The sequence below is a fragment of the Mauremys reevesii genome, linkage group 16 (assembly GCF_016161935.1).
Source record: "Mauremys reevesii isolate NIE-2019 linkage group 16, ASM1616193v1, whole genome shotgun sequence".
Lineage (NCBI taxonomy): Eukaryota > Metazoa > Chordata > Testudines > Geoemydidae > Mauremys > Mauremys reevesii.
The window spans coordinates 34,478,739-34,502,557 of record NC_052638.1 but is presented as its reverse complement, the minus strand read 5'-3'; the positions used below and the strand labels follow the sequence as shown (position 1 = coordinate 34,502,557).

General features: G+C 42.6%; 1 protein-coding gene across 9 annotated transcripts in view; it reads left to right on the top strand.

Annotated features, from left to right (window-relative positions):
- Window positions 1–23,819, top strand: part of SDR42E1 (short chain dehydrogenase/reductase family 42E, member 1) — an 88,504-nt gene that overhangs the window by 62,693 nt on the left and 1,992 nt on the right. Inside the window, exon 1 of one of the 9 annotated variants that reach the window (XM_039503092.1) lies at window positions 21,283–21,300. The exons of 1 other annotated variant lie outside the window; for it this stretch is intronic. The gene's annotated coding sequence lies outside the window, so the exon portion shown is untranslated. Of the gene's footprint in view, window positions 1–21,282; window positions 21,301–21,621; window positions 21,906–22,302; window positions 22,322–23,311; window positions 23,333–23,819 lie in introns of those variants that run through there. 7 more of the 9 variants (XM_039503088.1, XM_039503091.1, XM_039503085.1 and 4 more) reach the window with 7 other exon arrangements.

Genomic DNA, 23,819 nt, shown 5'->3' with positions numbered 1-23,819 from the left:
TACAAAGTATCACCCGCTATCCTTTAAAGCTATTGATTTGATTTTGTTATTTTTAACACTAGTTTGTGCTGCTGCGTAACTGTTTCAATCGCATTCTAACACTGTCAATGAGAGTAAGAAGAGTTTTAACTAAATACCATTTTTCAATAGGAAAATTCTCTGGCTGTAGCAAATATTAATGTTCCTAGTTGCAATCTGCTGAAATAAACCCAGTTTTTTGCAAGTGTAGTGACTTGTGCACATTCATTTTGTGGGCTTACATATAAGCTGAACATTAAAAAGTATCATTGTTAGACATCTGGGTTGTTGTTTTTTAATACTTCTGTGATCCTTTATCATACTGTTCATCTTAGATCTTGTATATTATGGGCTCATTTAAGGGCATGGTTACACTTGCAGATATAGAGCGCTGAGAGTTAAACCAGCCCTCGGAAAGCGCAGTAGGGAAAGTGCTGCAGTGTGTTCACACTGTCAGATTCAAGCACACTGGCGTGGCCATATTAGCAGCTCTTGCAATGCCACAGAGAGCAGTGCATTGTGGTAGCTATCCCAGCATTCAAGTGGCTGCAACGTGCTTTTCAAATGGAAAGGGGGTGGAGTGTGACAGGGAGTGTGTTGTGTGTATGTGGGGGAGAGAGAGTTGTTTTTTGGGGTGCTGAGAGTGTGTCAACATGCTGTCTTGTAAGTTCACACAGCAGCATACCCCTCTCTCCACCGCCTCTCTCTCACACACTCACAGCAAGCAGCATTCCACAGTAATGGTTGCTTTGTCCCAGAGCAGATAAGCATGCCGGTTGTCAGAAATGGAGCTTTGAAAGGGCATATCCACATTCCTACTGCCAAGTTCAAAACAATGACAAGAATGGCCCCTTGACTTAAGAGGATTATGGGATGTTTCGGAGGCCAATCACAGGGCAGTAACGCAACACCTCATTCACACTGACGCCCAGGTGTTTCAGCCAAGGCGCAGCAAGCATTATGCTTCTCTAGGAGGTGGATTACCAGGAGCACTCCAACTGCAGAGTCCAGGCACTTTAAGTGCCTTGCCAGTGTGGATGGGTCGGGAGTTAGGGTGCCTGGGGCTGCTTTAATGAGCTCTAACTTGCAAGTGTAACCAAGCCCTAAGGCCCTGATTCAGAAGGTGCCTAGCTATAAGCAGATGAGTAGTCCCTTTGAAATCAACTTAACTATTCACAAGCCTGTGTGTAACTTTAAGTACATTGTTGATTTGGGGCCTAAGGGTATGTCTACACTGCAAAAACAAAACACCCCCCCCCCCGACACACACACACAGGGCAGAAAGCCTGGGTCAGCTTGCACCCACTTCTCCCTCTCTGATTTCAGAGCTCAAGCAGGAATGTCTAACACTGCTAATTTTAGCCCTAAAAGCTGGCGCCTGAGTCAGCTGACCTGGACTTTGAGCCTTGCTACTGCCGGTTTTCTTTTTTTTTTCCTATTGCAGTAGAAGTACCCTAGGGGACCAAGCAACACAAACTAAATAGACACTAAGGCCTTGATCCTGCAGACACATATGTACTTAACTATATGTATTAAGTAGTCCCATTGACTTCAGTGGAATGGCTCAAAAGCTTGGTGAAGCATGTGCAAGCTTGCAGGATTGGGACCTGAGAGAAGAAAACTGCCTGAATTTGATTTCTTCCCATCTTGTAAGTGTTTATCTCTACCATGACATATTCACCTTATTAAACCCATATAAAAAAAAATTCATGCCTCAGGACCCAATTGCAACCATATTAGGTACTTAGATGTCTATGTGAAAAAATCTGCAGTGCAAAAAAACCCTGAAGCTAGCTTTTATGAGGCTTTTACATGTTTATATGGTAAGGACTGAAATATTGCAAAGCTTTGTGGGGGGAGGAAGGGCAGTCATATCTGTGTGGGTAGAGAAGAAACTTTTCTGACTACACTTCTATACTTCTAACAAATCATTAATGGAAGAGGCTTCCTGAACTGTGAATAATCCACCATGAACAGTTTTACCAATACTGTAAAGTATCACTTGCCTTTTAAGTTTCATTTCAAAATTGCATTTTAACACAGTGTCCTGCAACCTCAGGGCCTGACTCTGCCCCAGGATGCCTGCATATAACTCTTACTGGAGTCAATGAGGGTTGCAACATGCATCTTCAAAAGTGGATTCTGAACCTATAGCTTTAATTTACTCTCAGAATACAGCTCCATGATCCATTAAACAAAATATATCTAGTAACCATCTGTCTTTATCCATCAGGCTGAAAGCAATTAATCAAACAGACTTTTTACTTTCTTCTTTTTCTCAATTGCTTTGAACACAGATGCAGCCTTTCCATAATTAAACTCAGCACTGCAGCTCCCAGACAGATTAATTCTGGCGAGCTTGTCAGACATGTCAGCTGATATACAAGTTCTGTGTCTTGTCTCCGGGCTTTTTAAAAAACATGGAGAAGCTCTCTTAGAAGTGACTGAATTAACCCATGAAAGTGGTGCCAGAGTACAGCTCTGTTCTGCAGTTGTATGCAGGCTCTTATGGGCTAACATGTTTTTGGAACTCCTCAAAACTCTCTCCCCCCCCCCCCCCACACACACACACACTGCACAGCCAGCACGAGGGTCCTAGTAGCAATGTGGCTGCAAAGCGGGAGGGAGTGGGGGGCACCTGAACACACGCTGCCTGCTGGATGTGCATGGCTCTGCTAATCAACTGTGCGGCTGCCCAAACATCTAGCTTACAGGGAACACAGACCTCCATTCCTTTCCGTTTCTTCGTGTGCAAAAAAGTATATGGTGATACTGCCTTAGGCAGGTAATACTTACGACACCCCTAGTATGTTTGGCTTCTCAGAAATGTGCATTCGAAGGAAGAATATGTAACTTTTTTATATTCCGTTTCTCCTGTGTACTTTCTCTTAAACCTTCATTCATATTTGCTTCACTTGCATTACTTATTTGCTATCACAAACTCAAGGTGATATTGCCAACCCCATCTATTCAAAAACCATGAATCTGGCAAAAAAGCGTAAGATTGGTTTAAAGATCATGAGAGATCTTTAAAGTTAATAAATGTGAGGGTCTCTTTAGTTGCTGTCTTGTTTTTAAGCCTTTAGGGTTTACATTTTCAAGCTCTTCTTCCGAACCCTAAGTAGGGCCTGATGTAAATCACAATTCCACAAAGGGCATGGAAATCATGAAGATGTCCCCACACCATGATCTTTTAAATATTTTCTTTTGAAAAGGAAAATGTCTACCACAAAGTCTTTAATACAAAAAAAATTAGCTTAGCTAGTCAATTTCAAGGACAAAATGAATTTTACACCTCAATTAAGTCGGTTTAGGACAAATGATTACTTGTAAAAGTCATTCCATCCTTGAAATTGACCAACATTACTTGTAAAATTCATTCAGTGCCAACTCTGTGAAATTCAATACTTTGCTATTTACACTGCTATGCATTTTCTAAAAACAAATTGTGATTTACACAGGGTCCTAACCAGGAAGGGTAGAAACTTTTCTTTTTTAAATGAAAGATCAGGTTCTCATGACCACAAGAACTGAGATTTTAAGAAAAGTATCAAATATTATGAGACTGGAAATAAAGTCATCAGTAAGCAACAATTAATTTTAATCCACTGATGTTTAAGTATGAACACTATCTTTTATATAGTTTTGTGCTGTCTTACTATAAATTAGTCTTTTGTAAAAATGCAGGTAAAGCTCAATTTTACTAAAGTCCCAGGGAACACCCAAAACTTCTATTAAATTGAGCTGTCATAGAACCAGTGGGAAATACATCATCTTACTGGGAAATAGAGACTTTTTTTTTTTTTTAAAGGTGTGTGGGTGGGGAATTAATTAACAGTGGGGTTTTCCTCTGGCTGAATTAACCATCTGTCTTTATCCATCAGGCTGAAAGCAGTTAATCAAACAGACTTTTTACTTTCTTCTTTTTCTCAATTGCTTTGAACACAGATGCAGCCTTTCCATAATAATGGAAAAAATACCCCATATAGCTATTTTATGGCACGATATAGATAATGAAGACTTGTCTGAATACTTAAGGGTTAATGTCTCCCCTACCAGCAGGCATACACAATCTGATAACTAGCAAAACCTAAATTACCCAGCTCCACTACCCAACCCATTCCGTGATCTGAAGAGTGTGCTGGGGGCCGGGAATAGTACAGCTGGCACCATGACTACTGCAAGACTAGGGCTGCAGAAGTGCCACATAGCACAGCTCTGGGAAGATAAAGAAAAGCACCTTTGTCAAGCCCTTTTACTCTGGCTTGGTGCAGGAAAGAGGCCATGCGCCCTTCGCACGTGCTGTAGTTTGTAATGCTCACAGTGCTATGCTTCCTTTTCTGTACTAAATTTTTCTCCCTCATTCTATTAAAAAAGGAGAAAGTACAAGTTTCTTTTTCACAGCTTCTTTATTCCAAACACACTTACCAGACTTGTAACTAGTGATCTAGGGACCAAAATGTTTTCAAGTCCATTAATTTTGTGAGCCTCACTTTTTGGTGTCTCAGCTTAAGCTACCTCAGGGATTCTTTGCTCTTGTGTGGAGAATGATCCTGACAGAGGATAGTTGGAGTGTGTTGATAGCTTAATAAACATTCATGTTCATAACCTGAGAAACTTCCTTTAAACATTTAATAATCTAGAGGGAGAGACTGCCTCTCTCCTTTACGCAATCCTGACACAAATGTAATTAGGGGAACTCTTGCACTGAAGTTCTTTTTGCCGGTAGAAGGAACAAGGGGTACTTTTTTTTTTAAATGAGGGCTTCCCCCCCCCACTTTGGAATTGACTCTCATTTATTGCCTTCAGGGCATGCAGCAAAGCCCATATTTTGGGGCAGATAGGTGCAGAAGGTCGAGGGATTAATAACAGGAATTTTTGTTATAAACTGGGGACGCATCACTTGGAAGCAACAGAGGAGAAGGACCTCGGAATATTGGTTGATCACAGGATGACTATGAGCTGCCAATGTGGTATAGCCGTGAAAAAAGCTAATGCGATCTTGGGATGCATCAGGCGAGGCATTTCCAGTAGCGGTAAGGTGTTAGTACCATTATACAAGGCACTGGTGAGACCTCATCTGGAATACTGTGTGCAGTTCTGATCTCCTATGTTTAAGAAGGACGAATGTACAGAGAAGGGCTACTAGGATGATCCGAGGAATGGAAAACCTGTCTTATGAAAGGAGACTGAAAGAGCTTGGCTTGTTAACCTAACCAAAAGAAGGCTGAGGGGAAATATGATTGCTCTCTACAAATATATCAGAGGGATAAATATCAGGGAGGGAGTGGAATTATTTAAGCTCAGTACCACACAAGAACAAATGGATATAAAACTGGCCATCAGGAAGTTTAGACTTGAAATTAGATGAAGGTTTCTAACCATCCGAGGAGTGAAGTTCTGGAATAGCCTTCCAAGGGGAGCAATGGAGGCAAAAGACATATCTGGCTTCAAGACTAAGCTTGATAAGTTTATGGAAGGGATGGTATGATGGGATAGCCTAATTTTGGCAATTAATTGATCGTTGACTATTAGCGGTAAATATGCCCAATGGCTGTGATGGGACACTAGATAGGGTGGGATCTGAGTTACTACAGAGAATTCTTTCCTGGGTGTCTGGCTGATGAGTCTTGCCCACATGCTCAGGGTTTAGCTGATCGCCATATTTGGGGTCGGGAAGGAATTTTCCTCCAGAGCAGATTGGCAGAGACCTGGGGGGTTTTTTGCCTTCCTCTGCAGCATGGGCCACGGGTCACTTGCTGGAGGATTGTCTGCACCTTGAAGTCTTTAAACCACAAGTTGAGGACTTCAATAGCTCAGACATAGGTCAGAGGTTTGTTAAAGGAGTGGGTGGGTGAGATTCTGTGGCCTGCGTTGTGCTGGAGGTCAGACTAGAAGATCATAATGGTCCCTTCTGACCTTACAGTCTATGAGTCTATGAGACAGTTAGAGCTAGGCTTGCCAACTTTATAATTGTGCAAAACTGAACACCCTTGCCCCATCCTCGCCCCTTTGCCAAGGGCCCGCCCCTACTCCTACCCCACCCCTTCTCAGAGGCCCCGCACCCACTCACTCCATCCCCCCTTCCTCTCCCCCCATCTTCACTTACTTTCACCAGGCTGGGGCAGGGGGTTGGGGTTGGGGTGTAAGTTCTGGCTGGGGGTGTGAGCTCTGGGGTGGGGTTGGGTATGAGGGGTTTGGGGTGGAGGAGGGGACTCTGGGCTGCGGCCGAGGGGTTTGGAGTGTGGGAGCGGGCTGGGGTAGGGGTGTGGGCTGGGGGAGTGGAAGGGGGTGTGATGGTTCTGAATTGCATTTTTATTTGATAGTAAGGGGCCTACAGTTTACAAGTTATTAAAAAAAACCTAACAGATAAAAATGGTCCTATCTCACAGGTTGCAGCCACATTATGAATGAATCAAGCTAACATTAAGTGACTTAGTAGATACCTGCTCCTAAACAGATAAAACACAGATTTCCTGAGAACAATATTTCAAAACCAGGCAAGAGATTATCGGCAGATGGGAGTTTATCACTTAGTTTGGCTATAATATTAATATAATACTTTACAGGTGACAATCACTGTATACCTACAGAGTTCAAAGTGCTTTACCAAACGGAGGGCATTATTTTAAAACTGGGCCGGAAGAGGTGCAAAAAGGTTAAAATGACTTCCCCACGATTGTATAATATAATGTATCAGTGGCAGAACTAGGAACAGAACAAAGCCTTGGCCACATTAGATCATACTGCTACAGCACCAATTACAGAAGAAAAAAAAAAACACCTGTGCTTTGTTAAAAACACAATGGGCAAAGTAACTAAGGTGGTAACTTTTCCCTATGTAACTTTATTCAATCAATATACCAAGAATTGTTTGGAATATAACAGATCTGTACATGTTTCAAAATAAATTAACTATGGAAGTTAGAGCCTAGAATTGAGAACACTACTAGTGCACAGCATCAGGAAATTCAATCATTACAAGTTGCAACTCTTCTACAATTAAAATAACATTCCCCTCTACACAAAGTCACCCAGAAATTGGGAAAAAGTTCAGTTTCAATTTGTCCATTGCATGTTTGATGTTAATTATACACAAATACGAATATACTTATAATTTGACTCCTACACATTGCTGTGACAGATGAAGAGTTAAATTGCTGCATGTCCTGGAACAGTTCTAGTATTTTCATTTGGCACAAATGCCGCTTTGATAGGCTGGATACTCTGTAAAAGACGAAGGGTAGAGGGGAAAGAAAGGTGTTTAAATGCAAGATTCAATCATCCTGGTTTTACTGTGAGAACTAGACAAAAACTCATTGCTACGGGTCATACAGTCAAATTCCACAACTATTCAGTTCTCCTCGTTCCCCCAGAGCAGCAAAAATATTAATTATTTGGAGTAAATCATTTACAACCAGAACCTAAGCATGCTTGGGAGATGCATAGAGCGCTCAACTTTTGTTGAGGTGAATGAAAATTGAGAAGGTATAGAAACCTCACAGGAGCAAGCCCTTAGCAAGTACTTATATGCTATTCCCAGTTCTTGCTACCATATAATTAAGTTGACCACATGCATAATGAAATAGAACTGCACAGGCAAGACAGCAATGCTATTGCATTACATAATTATAGCAGATGCAAAACAGTCAATCAATTAACAAACGGTAACTGGAACATAACAGATGCTTAGTTATTTAGAGTGGATAAAATCCCACTATACACCACATTTGAATAATTCTCATGTTACCATATTCTTGAGTGTTACCATTCCAGACAAAGCAAAGCAAACTGTACAGATAAGAGTTGCAAATGGAAAATAAATAGCTTGACAAAAGGAAGAAATGTTTGTAACCATGTAACCTTGCCATTATTCAGTGCTTTATATAGTATAATTCAAACTTGTCTCAATCTGACTCTACAGCCCCTGCAACTAACTATAGATGAGTGAGAAAGCAGCTGCCTCAAAGAAATTCATGAGTGTTTTTCCCCTGGTTTCATTTAGATTCCCTGGATTCTCAAACTCAAATTCTTTTGGAGTTTTTGGTTTTGAACAAACTCCAAACAAAGCAAAGCCACTTGATTTTGCATGATTTGGAATGAACCCGATAAATCAGTGCTGCTCAAAGGTTTATGACATGATTGCTCTTTATAACTATATCAAAGGGATAAATATCAGGGAGAGGAATTATTTAAGCTTAGTACCAACATGGACACAAGAACAAATGGATATAAACTGGACATCAGGAAGTTTAGACTTGAAATTAGATGAAGGTTTCTAACCATTAGAGGAGTGAAGTTCTGGAACAGCCATCCAAGGGCAGCAGTGGGGGCAAAAGACATATCTGGCTTCAAGACTAAGCTTGATAAGTTTATGGAGGGGATGGTATGATGGGATAGCTTAATTTTGGATATTAATTAATCTTTGATTATTAGCAGGTAAATATGCCCAATGGTCTGTGATGGGATGTTAGATGGGGTGGAATCTGAGTTACTACAGAGAATTCTTTCCTGGGTGCTGGCTGGCTGAGTCTTGCCCACATGCTCAGGGTTTAACTGATTGCCATATTTGGGGTCGGCAGATTGGCAGAGGCCCTGGAGGTTTTTCGCCTTCCTCTACAGCGTGGGGCACGGGTCACTTGCTGGAGGATTCTCTGCACCTTGAGGTCTTTAAACCACGATTTGAGGACTTCAATAACTCAGACATAGGTTAGGGGTTTGTTACAGGAGTGGGTGGGTGAGATTCTGTGGCCTGCGTTGTACAGGAGGTCAGACTAGATGATCATAATGGTCCCTTCTGACCTTAAAGTCTATGAGTCTAACTTTTGGACAAATTTCCTTATGAGACATTCTCACAGGTCCATAGTGAAACTTCATTGGGCACAGAGGTAGAATATCAGGGTGGAAGATAGTGGTGCTATTGTAAATATCAGACAGTAGTTAAGCATTTCATATGCAAATCATTTTAGATTAAATGCATTTAAAGCAAGGACTCTTGCCACTGTTACCGCATGAATGAAGTTTTAAAATAAAATACCAAAACCTACCAGGGTTAAAAGTTTCAGTAGCAGGGTCATCTCCTTGAAATACAATAATGAGTCCAACCATTCAGTAGTTTTCAGTAAGAATGGCCCTCTGATTTTACATTTTAAATGCCATCTTTTAAAAGTAGACCATTCCCCCGCAATTTGCATCCATTTAAAAGGGTTTTCTTTTTTGCTTTCACTTTCAATCTTTCCTCCTTCCCCCTCTCTGTTACCAAACTATGTCTTGAATAATATAAACTGAGGTGTGTGGGGTTTTTTTTGTTTTTTGTTTTTTTTAGCAGTGGGTGGAATTCATATGCAGGCTAAGAACTTTGCATGTTTGCTTGTTTTACATTGTTAATGCTTGAAAGTTAGGAGCCCATTGTCTAAACCTCAGCCACTGTATCACAAACATGAGGGGCATGGCAAGTGGGACAGTTTGAATGCTTCTCGTTTCCAGATTTGCTTTATCCCCAAGACTACTTACATTGTTTTTTGCATTGAAAAAAATTTGTTAGCTCTTTCCCAATTCTGTGTTACCATTCTTCCACATTTACCAATGGCTAGGACAATAAGCCCACCACCACTGTTCTGCGGCATCAACATCCCCTAAAACTATCAACTCTTCAGGATGGGGCATTATTGGATCACTGTAAAGCTTTATGAATAGTTTGGGTATTATAAATACTAATTAATTTGTTTATTGATTCAGAAAGTGAAAGTATGCTCCTGTTACATCCTAAAGGATATAAAACTTAAGAAAAATACGGGCTTTTATAAAAAGAACCCAGAATACCTTTCTCACTTCCTCCACCAGACTAGCTTCCTCTTCCAGTACTAATCGTAAGGTCTACTTATGTCACCAGCACAGGGATGCTAGGGATTCTTGTCAGATCAGGACACTGACAATTGTAGAAACACTGCTTCGTGAAACTTGGAAAAGATAGGTAATATTGTCTGCTGGACAACAGCACAGGACTTTCAAGCAGTTAGTAAGGAAGAAGAGAGAGATAAATACTGAAACTTGGCTCTTGCAGAAGTACCAGTGGGATTGCTTTTCCAAGGGTGAGGGCTCAGATTTGCTCCACTTGATCTTGATTAGAAACTTTTAAAGTATGAGAAATACCTTGGATGTCCTTTCAGTATACTCTATTCATATACACCAGATATCCCACTGGACACATTACAATTCTATATACCATGCTTCGGTTGGTCTGTCTCACAATCCTAAAGTTCTTATAAAATACAGTCATTTTGGATATACAATCTTAGAAATGAAAGGCTGGAAGGCACCTCCAAAGGTGATCTAGTTCAGACCCCTGTGCTGAGGTAGGACCAAGTAAACTAGACCATCCCTGACAGCTGTTTGTCTAGCCCTGTTCTTGAAAACCTTCAGTGAGGGCGATTCAACAACCTCCTTTGGAAGCCTACTCCAGTATTTAACTAATCCTTAAAGTTTTTTCCTAATATTTAACCTAAATCTCCCTTGCTGGAGATTAAACGGATTGCTCTTGACCTGTCTTCAGTGGATATGCAGAACTGATCACCGTCCTTTGTATAACAGCCCTTAACATAGCTGAAGACTTAACTGATCCCCACTCTATCTTTGATTCTTAAGACTAAACATGCCCAGTTTGTTTTGCTGGAGTCTTTTTTGTTTGTTTGTGTTTTTCTCTCATAGATCAGGTTTTCTAAGCCTTTTGTCATTTTTGTTGTTCTTCTCTAGACTTTCTTGTTTGTCCACATTCTTCTTAGAGTTTGTTGCCCAAAATTGGACACAGTAACTCCAGCAAAGAGCTCACCAGTGCCAAGTAAAGAGGAACAATTACCTCCTATGCCTTAGATAGGACACTGCTGTTAATACACCCCAAAATAGAAGCCTGTTTTGCAACTTCATCACACTGTTGGCACATATTCAATTTGCGACCCACTATAAACCCCAGATCTTGTTCAGCAGTATTAGTGTTATTCCTCATTTTGTAATTGTACATTTAAATTTTTCCTTCTTAAAGTATAGTACTTTGATGTGTCCTTATTTAAATTTCATCTTGTCAATGTCAGACCAATTATCCAAGGTCATGGTCCTTTTGAATTCTAATCTTGTCTTCCAAAGCACTTGCAACCCCTCCCACTTTGGTGTCAGAAAAGTTTTATAAGTGGACTCTTCACTCCATTATCCAAATCATTAGTGAAAATATTGAATAGTAACAGCCCCATCCCATGCTAGGTACCTTCTCCCAGTTTAATAGCAAAATATGGATGGATTTCTCTGAAAAATCAGAAGTCGTAAGGATGTGCCATTTGGGTATTCTCTTTTTCAATACCATGCACAAAGCTTCCATGCATATTTATTGGGGGGTGGGAAGGAAAGAGAATCCAGAAGTTGTGGAGGAGAGAGCTTCAAAAATGTAACCAGGAATACTCATGCTTTTTAGTTATGTCACACTTGTTATTGCTGAAATACCTCCCACATCACTGCTGCTTGTACCTACAGATTCATTGTTGGTGCACAGTTAATGCAGTATGATGTACAGATCAAAGAGAAAGTTTGCCTTAAGATAGTTGCATATGTTGTACCTTACATGTGACCTGAAGTTTATGCAGCGGAGAGATTTTAATTTCCTCCAAGTGATCAAAGGAAGCGCATCTCCCACCTTCAATAATTAGAGCTGAGGATTCATGGCAGGCTGATTTGACACAGCTCTCAAGATGAGAAAGTGAGGTTGTCACACATCAATGAAAACGTATGGATTCAGATAGCTGTATGAATTACTAGCATGTGATAAACCTTCTTTGTTATTCATTTTGTAGATCAGTGCATTTGGATGAACATCAACCACAATGGGAACTCAATTTATCATTAAACTTAATATATATTATCTCAGAATTATAAAGTCTTATTTAAATAATTGGAAGTCTAGTTTCAAGTGACTAAAGCCAAGAGATTCAAAATTGAAACTCAGATTCTGTCCTTATTTATGAGAACAGACACAGCTATGAAAATCTTGCATTTAAGTTTCTCTCTCCAACAATATTTTAAGTCTTTTATAGAAGTTTTGAATACATTTACTCTTAAATGGTTTTAGCCTCTTGGAAGCAAAACTGCTAAATCCTGCAACTCTTGCTTTCATAAGTAGCTGTGCTGAATTACTGGAACTATTCACCAAGGATTGGGTCCTTTGTACTTAAAATTACAGAATATGAAATTAAGCCTCCTCCACCCCCAAAACACAGCAGTAATAACTTTACACGTCCCAATCAATGTATTTACAAACAGTAGATATTTGAACCTCACAACACCCGGGAGCCAGGAAGTATAGCACCCCTGTTAAAAATGGAGAAACTAGAGCCAAGAAAAGTTAATATCAACATTTTAAAGTTGTTCACTAATTTCAGGTGCCCAGTCTGAGATACATAGAAACGGTTTAAGAGTTCCTAAGCGTCCATTCACTTCTGCTGGAGTTAGTGCTCAGCATCTCTGAAAATTAGGCCCTAAATGCCTCTAATAGGGCACCCAACCATGGCGACACAACATGAGCAGCCACTTTTGAAAAGTTTGGTTAAATTGACTTGTTCAAAGTCAAGCAGTAAACAGATGCTAAAGATATAAAAGAAGAATCAGGAGTTCTGACCTTTGGCTGCATCTTCTAGACACTAACTTGCCGCAAAATATGTAAGATTTCTTTTAATTTTTATAAAAAATCCCAACAGATAACAAAAATGCCTGCCTTGAATTTATGTAAATCTATACTTTTAAAAGGAGGACTTTGATAGAGGAAAAAAGGTAAATTTTTGATTCATCAGAATAAAACATATACAATATTTTTTATCAAGCCTGAATCCTTAGAATCAAGTTCATGTGCTAAAGATATTTGTGAAATTTTTTAGAACTGTTACAGACGACCCCAAAACACTGATTTTCTAGCAGTATACATCATATAACACCACATTGAAAGCCTGCTCTACATCCCAACACAGGCAAGAGCAACTATCCAACATAAATTGTACTGATTCTGGACTTGCATATCCAGAACAAAATAGCTAGCCTCTCTTTTCCTGTAGCTTGCTGGTATGCTATGAATGTGCTGCCCCTAGTCAGTAGTTAAAATGCAAGTACTGATGCTATGGTACCGATGATATAATTATGATAGTTATGCAAAACATCTCTGAAAGGTGTTAAATCAGGTGTGTGGTACAACAGCACCATCTGCCAGGTCAGAGTGAATAATACAGTAGTCGCAGAGGCAACTGCCTAAATATTAAACCTACCACTTTGCTGCTGAAAAGTAAAACCCAGGTGTGTGGTTGACTAGGTCATAGTATGGAATCTCTTTCTGACTTGACTTTTGGCCACACATAAAAGGATATTCATCCAAAAACTTGATGAGAACATTAGAAGCTGAGGACTGGATTGGCACTGCTGTGCTATGTCATGTTTGATATGCACTGGAAGAAATATATAAGGAATCATATATACCTCTTTTGTACTGTGTAATTCTAACCACCATAAGGCAAACTATTACACACCACCTTTCATCCAAGGATCTCAAAATGCTTCACAAACAGCTTACAGCCTCACAAGAGTCCTGTAAAAAAGAGATTACTCCTGCATCCATTTTACCCATGGGTAAACTGAGGCAAATAAAGTTTGGATGACTGGTCTCAGAGATAAGTTCTTTCACAGTAAGAAGAGAAAGGGATTTCAAAGTTGATGATGGTATTTTCCATTTTGACTGGGAATCCTCTGCTCTGATCATCAGCTCCCACTTTCTTCCAGTCGGTGCTTGAAGTATTGTTTGAATAAAACAATACACACACACATTCTACAGAAAGGTAGGTCAAAGAAAGAGTGATGAGAGAATTGTTAAGATGAGCAAATATCAAGCTATTTGAATTAGTGTTGAGAAAACAGCAAATGCCATTAACTTTAAAATCTTTTTTTCTTCTCCTGCTGTGGAACAAATAGTTTCAATAATGAAAGGACTTATTCCTGCTGGATTGTTTCTATGCTGAGATAAGTGCATTATTGGGGCGGGGGGGTCTGCATGTCTAAACATGGACTTTCTAAGAGCAATACCATGTTAACAATAAAGACCCTTAGGTAAAGGCATGGTCTCAATTTTCAGGGCCAGACTTGCTTACATGCCAAAAATCTTTAAGCCACATAACTGATTCTTGTTTATTACTAAGTATTACTCCATAATAGTCAGGAGCCTCTGTCATGCAACAGGATCCTATTGTGCTAGGTGCTGCACAAAAAGAACAAAAAGAATCTCGGCCCCAGAGAGTTTAGAATCTAAGTATAATATAAGCAGACAACAGGATACAGAGACAGAGAAGTGCAAGGAAACAACGAGACAATACTAGTCAGCATGATCAGTAGTGGCATCAGTAACCTAACCATTGTCAAGTATTCCTGGAGGAATTCTGCACCACCATGCGCATGCATATTTGGTGCCCCGCCCATAGTTTTCTTTTTTTTTTTTATTTTTTTTTTGCAGAAAATAGCTTCTACTGAAAAGTTGCTGTAGTTCTGCCTTTTGCCCACGAGAGGATGCTGTGGTTCCTAGAACACAGCTACCACTCCTGGCCAGCCCCAGCTAGGACAGGGAAGAAAAAGAGCCTGCCTTCTTCATAGCGCCTGTTGGACCAGGTCAGGCGACAGGGGATATGGGGAGACAGATAGTATTGGGCTGCTAGGGTTGTCAGACAGGGGCTCATAACGGTTAGTGGGGGAGGACAGACTGAGGCAGGGGCTGAATGGGAGTGGAGGCGCAGGGCCACAGCAGGGAGGGAGGTGAACATGGGAGGGGGCTGGCTGAGGGGTTGCAGGGACATATGGGCAGAGGGGGAAGGGGTGCAGAGCTACAGGGAGGAAGGCTGAGTGGGGGCACAGAGACACATGGGACAGGCCATGCAGGGACACATGGAGTTGAGGGTAGGGGTTGGCTGAGGGGGGTGCAGGGCCACATGGGGATGGGGCATCAGTGGGGATGGAGGGACACATGGAGGTGCAGGGACACATGGGGACAGGAGCAGAGGTGCCTGACTGGATGGGAGAGGCTAGAGGTCATCCAGGATCTGCATGGGGGGATGCTCCCTAACAATCCCTTCCCACCCCACAAAAAACCTGTTCCATACTTTTCCCACCTGTACCCAACCACACTCCAAATTCCAGGCTCCTTCCCAGGAATTTACTTCCCTCTCCCTCAGCTCCTCCGTTACCCCTGACTCCCGCAAGCCTTTGCACTGCTTCTGAGGGGTGCGAGAAATACGGTTCTGTACTGTAGTTTAAATGAATTATTGCTCAGAGTTTTGTATTAATATACCTAGTAAGGAATCTATTTGTCAAAAAACATTTCCTGAATCTTTTTTGTTGTCTGTATTGTTATAGACATACTTGCTGACAGGTATTTTGAAATAAATTACCAAAATAATTGAAACTGTTGTGATTATATTGTGTTATTTTGACAAATAAAATATGCAGAATTTTAAAATATTATGTGCAGAATTTAATTATTTGGCGCAGAATTCCCCCAGGAGTAATTTATAAAGCATCATCCATCTGAGGAAATCAAAGTGCTTTGTTGACATTAATGAATTTAGCTTCATAGCAGCAGATAAGTGCAATATCACAGTCACTTTATAGATGAGGAAAGTGGTTTGGTCAAGGTCACAGAGTCTACAGCTGAGTCAGCAGCAGAACCCATGTTGCCCAACTGTTTTATCCATAGGACCATCCTAAAAATCTTCCTTTTTAAGAAGCATCAAGATTTATTTCTATTTCAGACATTAAAAATCTCTCTCTCTCTCCTACCACAATATACTCAATTATTTCCACCTGTTTTTGTATAATTTAAACCAAACTGTTTTGCACATTTTGCAAGTCCATTAGGATGTTTTGGGCTCTCATGGGTTTAACACATTTGCAATTATAAGTCTTGTTTCCCTCTTCCCTCCAATTGAAGAGCCAAGGAAAACAAAACCAAAATTAATCAGTTTATATCATATCAAATAGCACAATTAAAGTTTATTCTCCCAATAAAAGTAAAACCAGTACAGTGGATTCTCATAGGAATTTATTGTCTTGTCCTCCAATATAGTATGGCTGGGGGAGGGATAGCTCAGTGGTTTGAGCATTGGCCTACTAAACCCAAGGTTGTGAGTTCAATTCTTGAGGGGGCCATTTGGGGAACTGGGGTAAAAATCTGGGGATTGGTCCTGCTTTGAGCAGGGGGATAGACTAGATGAGCTCCTGAGGTCCCTTCCAACCCTGATATTCTATGATTCATGCCTTGTGATTTGATGACAAAATCATTTTACTAATTAAGCATTTTAAAAAGCAGAGAATCAGCATGCTAAAAATTGGGGTATTAATGAGCTTGCTGCTCATTCTTTATAGTTTATGCAGTTCACTACAGCTGCTTACTTTGCTCCATTTAGCTGCTGATTCAAAAATCCCTATGCCTCACTGCACAGAAATTCAGGTTCATTTAAAGCCATGACAAATAAGACACCATTTACACAAGACATTTTACCATTTAAGGATTCCAGGTTAGAAAGCAATTCCTTAAAAGGGTTATAACAGCTTGATCCTCTTCACACAGGCAAGAGGAACCATGTTATAATATGTTTGGGTCTCTGACAATGTTCCCTCTAATTTTTTCCATCCATGTGTGGAATAAATTTTGTTATGTGCACCGAGGTAATGTGTGGATGTGGGCCACCAGTAAAAACAAAAAACCTAGATATTAAATATAATTTTTAAAAGTTACCATAGGGATAATTACTCCAGCCAGGAGAGATTAAGTCTTTTAGAACTCACTCCTCAAATAATTACATGTAAGTGTAAGAGAAATAAAAATTATGAAATGCATAGACCAGTCAAAAACTAAATTAACACACTTTAAAGAATAAAATTACAGAGAATATATGTGCATTGCAAGTAGTACCAAAAAGTAACACCACCACCACCACAAGTATATGTTGGGAGGTGAGAGATACAGACTGTGTGTGCACCGGCTGCTGGGGAAGTTTCTGAGAGATGCCATGAGCTCTTTAAGGCACTCACTGAAACCTCTCCGGCTCCTGACTGAGCCCTGTCCCCTCCTCCTCCCTCTGCAGAGATGGGGTACATGGGCGGGGTGGGGGAGGAGAGAAGGAGAGAGACGGAGAGACAGACTGTGCAAGCTCGTTGCTGGGGAAGTCTCACCACCCAGAGGCTCATTCAGTCCTCAGCAGCTGTCTCCTACTCCAAATCCTGAGCCCTGTCCCCTCTCCCCTGCTCTGTGGAGATGAGGTACAAGGGGAAGGGGACACCCTGACATCAGCCCCCCCCTGCCCTCCTGCTCTGCACAGAGAGCAGGAGCAATGTGGCTGCAAAGCAGTGGGGCAGAGAGGGACACCTGAATGAATGCTGCCGGATGTGCGCAGCTCTGCTAATCAAGTGCGCAGCATTTGAATCACTCCTGGGCAGCCGCGCAGTTTAGAGGGAACACAGGTCTCTGATATGTTGAGTACTTAAAAAAAATAGTAAAATTTGAAGTGTGGACAGGGCCTATGTTTGAAGCAGTAAACCTCAGCCCACCTCAGCCAACTGGAATTAAAACTTGTGCAAGATTTCAAAGACATGTGCTTCACTGTGTAAGAACAAGCAAACTAGAATGAAAAGTCTATTTGTAAGATTATATGATATACATTAGTAAGCACCCTTATAGTCTTAAGAAAGCCAGAGGTTTTATTTTATTAAAATGTGAGGCAGTGTGGACCAGCTGACTATCCATGGGGAAGGGCCCAAAAATCCTTTCCTCCCCGTACACGCCTGAGTTCTAAACCCAGCTCTACCACCATAAAATGAGAATATTTGTCCACCTTTCTCGCATAGATGCTGTGAGGTTTAATGAGTTAATTACCCCCCACCTCTCCCCACCCACACGCATACAGTGCTTTGATTATTTGTGGGGTTACTATTATAAAAAATACACCACTGGCAATTTTAAGAGCAAAAGCCTAATATTTGTCTTCATTACAGTGTCCTATATTTATCAATATTTGCCAGTAGGTATCAAAAAATCTGAACTAAATTTCTTAACACTCCATATAACAGTTAACATGCTGAAGGCAAGAAAGGAATGAAAGTACACCTCTACCTCGATATAACGCTGTCCTTGGGAGCCAAAACATCTTACCACGTTATAGGTGAAACGGCATTATCTCAAACTTGCTTTGATCCACTGGAGTGCGCAGCCCCGCCCGCCTGGAGCACTGCTTTACCGCGTTATATCGGGTCACGTGATATCGAGGTAGAGGTGTACATAAAACCATTACTTACAAAAGAGATAAATCCTGATCCTACAAATTGCTCTGCATGGATAGCTCCGTGAGCCTACATAGACTACCACTGAGATCAATAGGACTCCATGCAAGAGCATAGCCCTCCTCATACAGAGCATTGTGCAGGATCAGGGCAGTAGTTAGGATAATATTGCTCCACACTGTGCTAAAAGTGTGTCTCAACGTATTCAGGTGGAGGTGCAATCTGTTTTAACAGTACAAAGTACCAATATCGCATCAGAATCCATTATGGGGCAATGCTAGCAGATCTCAATTCAAATTCAGGGCTCAGTATCTTACTTTTAAAATGTTTACATATTAGGGACCAATCCTGCAAATAGTTAAGCATATGAATGAATAAATGTTCACAAGAGTACGCCCATGATATACGTACACAGTTAAAAGCCAAAAGAAATTTTAAATCGGGGGCTAAAATAAATACATAATGCCTTATTAGTTTCAGATGTTATGTATAAATTTTACCTTGGAACACACTATTGATAAAAAGTGAACATTATTAAAAAGGTTAACAAATAAGGTACAATTAATGAATTTTTAACTTTCTTGGTTTTACTCTTACCAGTCATGAATTTAAAAACAAATAAAACAAAAAAGTAGCACATTTTTCCTACTTTCCCCTTAATATTTTTGAAAACTAGAAACTATAATCATGCTTACGTGATTTAAGTAGTTCTGACACTGAACTGATTTTTGGAGTGTTTTCTGACTTTCCCCAAGTGACTGAATACATGTCTCTGAAAGAAAGAAAAGCATTGGTAATGCGATTTTACATTGTTTTTTTGTTACGGTTAAGTTTTAGACTCCTTGGATAAAATTCTGACATGAAGTACACTGATGTAAAGCTGTAGTGATTCTACTGAACTCTGTTACCATTATGCATCATTTGCTTAGTAACAAACCTGTATTAGCACTGTACAAGATATAAAAGGCTTGTTTACAGTGGAAAGTTACATCATGGTGGAACGCAACTGTATGTATTCAGGTAAAGGATAAAATTGTTGCATTTAACATTGTCATGTGAGCCCTGGCCTACACAGAGAGGCTAAGCCATGTGTTAGTTACCCCAACTCCTCATGGTTGCATTCCTACTGCAATGTAACTTCCCAGCGCAAACAACTCAGAAGATGGCAAAGTTCTTCCAGATTTACAACAATGTAATGAAAGATCAGAATCTGGCAACTTGCTCTAGATACAGAAAGTGATTACAAGGGCACTGAATGACTAAAATAGAAGAACAGAGACACAGATTCTGGCCAGACAACTGTAAAGATGATAGGTTTTGAATTCTAAGGCACCACCTGATTTAAATTTCCCATCGTGAAATTGGCATTTAGGACAGGCTTCATGGTCATGCTATTATTTCATTTATTTTGTTGTTTTACAGTAGTACCTAAAGACCCCAAGCATTTGCAGGGCTCCTTTCTGTGTGGCACTATACATACATATAGCAAGACACAATCCCCAGCTCAAGGAGCTTACAATCTAAATAGACAATACAGACAAAAGGTGGGAGGAAGTATTATTACTTATTTTATAGATTGGGAACCAAAGTACAGAAACCTCAAGGTCACACAGGCAGGCTGTGGCAGAGTTGGGGTAAGCCAAAATTCTTCAGACTTTGGGTGCCCAACTTGAAACATCTTGAAGTGCCTGATCCGCTGAGCACCCACCTCCTGAAAATCAGACTTCTTTAAAGGGGCCTCAGACATAGGTGCCAACTTTTCCTGGCACAGGTGGGTGCTTGCCTCCGGCCCCACCCCCTCCCATCGCCTTCCCCAGAGTCCCTGCCCCAAATCCGCCCCCCTTGGACTCCTTCTCCAAATCCCCGCCCTGGCCCCTCCTCTTCCCGGACAGTACCGTGTTCCCCCTCCTCCTGCCTAGCGCGTGCCGCCGTGAAGAAGCAGGGACACGGCCTGCTAAGGGGTGGAGGCAGAGTGGAGGTAAGCTAGGGTGAGCGGGGGGGACTGCCGGTGGGTGCAGAGTACCCACCAATTTTTCCCAGTGGGTGCGCTAGCCCCAGAGCACCTACGGAGTCTGTGCCTATGGCCTCAGATGGGGCACCCAAAAAGCACTAGTCACTTCAAACTACTGGCATAAACCTAGATCTCCTGAGTCCAAATGTAGTGCTTTAACCACAAGGCTATACCACCTCTGCTAGTTTCTAACACAGTTGCTTAAAACCATTGTTCATATCAGCTCTGATGCAGGATTTGGCTTCGCAGCACTGGTGATTCCAGGTTTCCCCATGCAGACTTAATTAGTCAGCATGGTCATCTTCTACACCTATTCAATTGCATGAACTATACATTGCAACTGGATTTGGACTACTCCCACAAGACTAAGCTTGGGAAGTTTTGAGACAGCATCCAAGTTACAACAATACCAGGCTGGGGTACAGAGGAGTCAGGTGGAGCATCACCGCAGAGTTTAAGCATCATGAAAATGTGATTTGCCCTTATTCAAAATGGGGACTTCGGTATAGTTCAGAAGGAGCCCCAGAGGGGGTCACTACAGGGAGAAAAGTGGCAGGCTCTGACAACCACCAGCCAGCACTGCAAACCCAGATTTTCTAATGTAAGAATCTAAGAGACCAGAGCCCCACACATTATGTCTACACAGTGCCTTAAACCTGGGCACTGCTCAGGGTTGGGCCCTCTTCCATCCACACACAAATCAGTCTGACTCGGGTCAGTGAGCACGCGGGCCCTGGTTCCTAGGGCTGCACTAGCGGGGTGGGCCGAGGCCCATTGGGACGCCGGTCCAAGCCCTGTTATTTTGCAGCGTGGGCGCAGCTCCTGTCATGCCAGATACCCCAGTCAGAAGGGCCCCGTGGGGCAGTGTGGACACGTTAGCACGGCTGAGAGACCCGGGTCCAGAGGCAGGCAGGCAGGGTTACAGTGCCGTGAGTGTGGGCGCTCGAGCCGGGGCTTGGAAACCTGAGGCCCCACGGCCGGGTCTCGGCGTGGGCACCGGGCAGTCGGAGTCCGGGGCTCAGCCATGGGGCAGGGCGGGGACAGCCCCGCGACTACCCATTGCCAACCCCCGACTAACTAGGGCGGCCTCCCTTACCCAGAGCCCGGTTGGCCGAGTCCAGCCTCCGCAGCACAGAGCGCAGCTCGCTCGCCTTCAGATTCCCCGCCATGGCCCCGCAATTCCCGCTCAAGGCATGCTGGGAGCCGCCATCTTGTTGTACGGAACCTGCGGCGGCGCTTCAAGGGGCCGCTCTCGGGCTGCGCAAAATCTGCTTGTAACTACGCGAACGCCGCCATCGTGTTGTACGGACTCCCAGAAGGCTTTCGGACCCGACCTACGGAAGCCCATTGAGTTCATTACAGCCCATGCTCTGCTCTTCCGGCTACGGTGACCCGGGCACGCGCGATTGCTCCGCACCTGTCCCGCGGCAAGGGCTGCGCGCGAGTGGATGGGGATAGGGCGGTGATGGGAGCAGCTCTCCCCGCGGGGCGGGGCAGGTCAGAACCGGCTGGAGCTGCTGGGAGGTGAGGTGAGGTTGGGGGGGGGGCTGCATCCTTAGCGTCCCCGGGCGGTGCAAGCTGGTGCCAAGGGGTCCGCAGGCCCCGCGTGTGGGGAGCCGCAGGCAGGGTCGGAGCTGTGTCTGTCCCCCCAGCCCCCGCCCTGCTCCCGCTGCGCCCATGGGCGGGGGGTGGGGGCGCCTCAGGGCGCTTTGCAAACCGCGCCCCCCCGGCCAGGGCAGGGCGGGGGTTCTGGTGTGAGGGGCCGCTCCCTAGGCAGGGGGCTGCGTGGCGGTCAGAGCTGATCTGCCCGGGCCTGCTGGGGGCAGGGATCAGGGCATGTCACGGGCAGAGCTGGCCTGGCAGGTTATGAACGCTCGTCTCACGCCCCGGCAGAAGTGAGACCAATAAAAGAGATTCCCGCGTCCACCTTGCCTCTCAAATCCCCCGCAGGTAAACAAAGCCTGCGGCCCTTACAGCAGCCCAGCTGGATCGCTACAGCCCGGCCACTGTAAGGTCTCCCCTGTCGCGAGCCACTCTTTGCTCTCCTGCCGGCATAATTAAACCACCCCCAACGAGCCGCCTTAGCTCTGTCCGCAGGAGAGCGTCTCCTGCCGACACAGCGCTGGCCACACCAAGACTTGTTGGTGAAACTTATGTCGGTTTTTGCACACCCCTGACCGATAAGTTTGACCGACAAAAAGTGCCAATGCTGACAAAGCTTAAGGCCTTGTCTACACTAAAGGGAAAAGTCGATCTAAGCTACGCAATATGAGTTACATGAATAGCATAACTCAAATTGACGTAGCTTAGAGCTACTTACCGCGGGGTGCATGCTACACAACCTCAATGGAAGACACTCTCTTGTGGCCTCCCCTTACTCTTCTCGATCAAGTGGAGTATAGTAGTAGATGCAGCAAAGAGTCCTGTGGCACCTTATAGACTAACAGACATATTGGAGCATGAGCTTTCGTGGGTGAATACCCACTTCGTCGGATGCATCTGCTTTTACAGATCCAGACTAACACGGCTACCCCTCTGATACTAGAATTAGATGGGAGAGCAATCAGCAGTCAATTTAGCGGGTCTTCATTAGACCCACTAAATCGACCGCCAATGCATCGATCGCCGCCGTTAAGTGTAGACAAGCCCTCAGTGTCATCCACAGCTCTCCTCCCCTATTCCACTGAATGCATTGCATTGGCCAGCTTCATAGGTAGCATATGTATCTGGATACACATGTTGTTAAGGTTGTGTCCCAGCCAATAAAAAAGCCTGCAAATCTTATGTAGACTTAGGCATTTGTATAGGTTTATGTGCATGAGTAGGCCTGTGTACTTTAGTGGGAATGTGCATAAACCTATGCTGTGCTGAAATCATTGCAGAATTGGGGCCAAGGAAGCATGCTGTCTAATGCAGGCCCTTTGTTTTCCCACTCTTTGAGTATTGTAGGGATATTTACATGTAAGTATACAGGTGAAATATACACATAATACTTCGACAGGTATAATAGTTTAGGTAGGGAATGAATATAAAAAGGGTAGACCACACTTGGTGCCATTTCTACATGAGATATACACAAAGAAATAGGTATATATGAGTACTTGGTGTATTATCACAGTACACTGATAAAGCTTCAGGTACATGGATATTTGATTCAGAATTGTTATGCAAATTTATTCAGTGTATGAATTAGTGGCATTTCTATAGTACTGTGTAGTTTTGTAGTGAGTTTGATTGAATTATTCCATACACACCTGTGTAACATCAGAATATGGCCTAATTAATGGAAACTGATAACCCTCTTGCTTATTTGGCTATTAGTAGTGAGTATATTAGTAATTGTCATACTCACAATGTGGTCTTTTTGTTATTTATTTGTATTTGACTTTAGAAGAATAAAGGGGTGGGATCTAGTCCTGCATTACTTAGCAGATGATGCAGTCAGTCT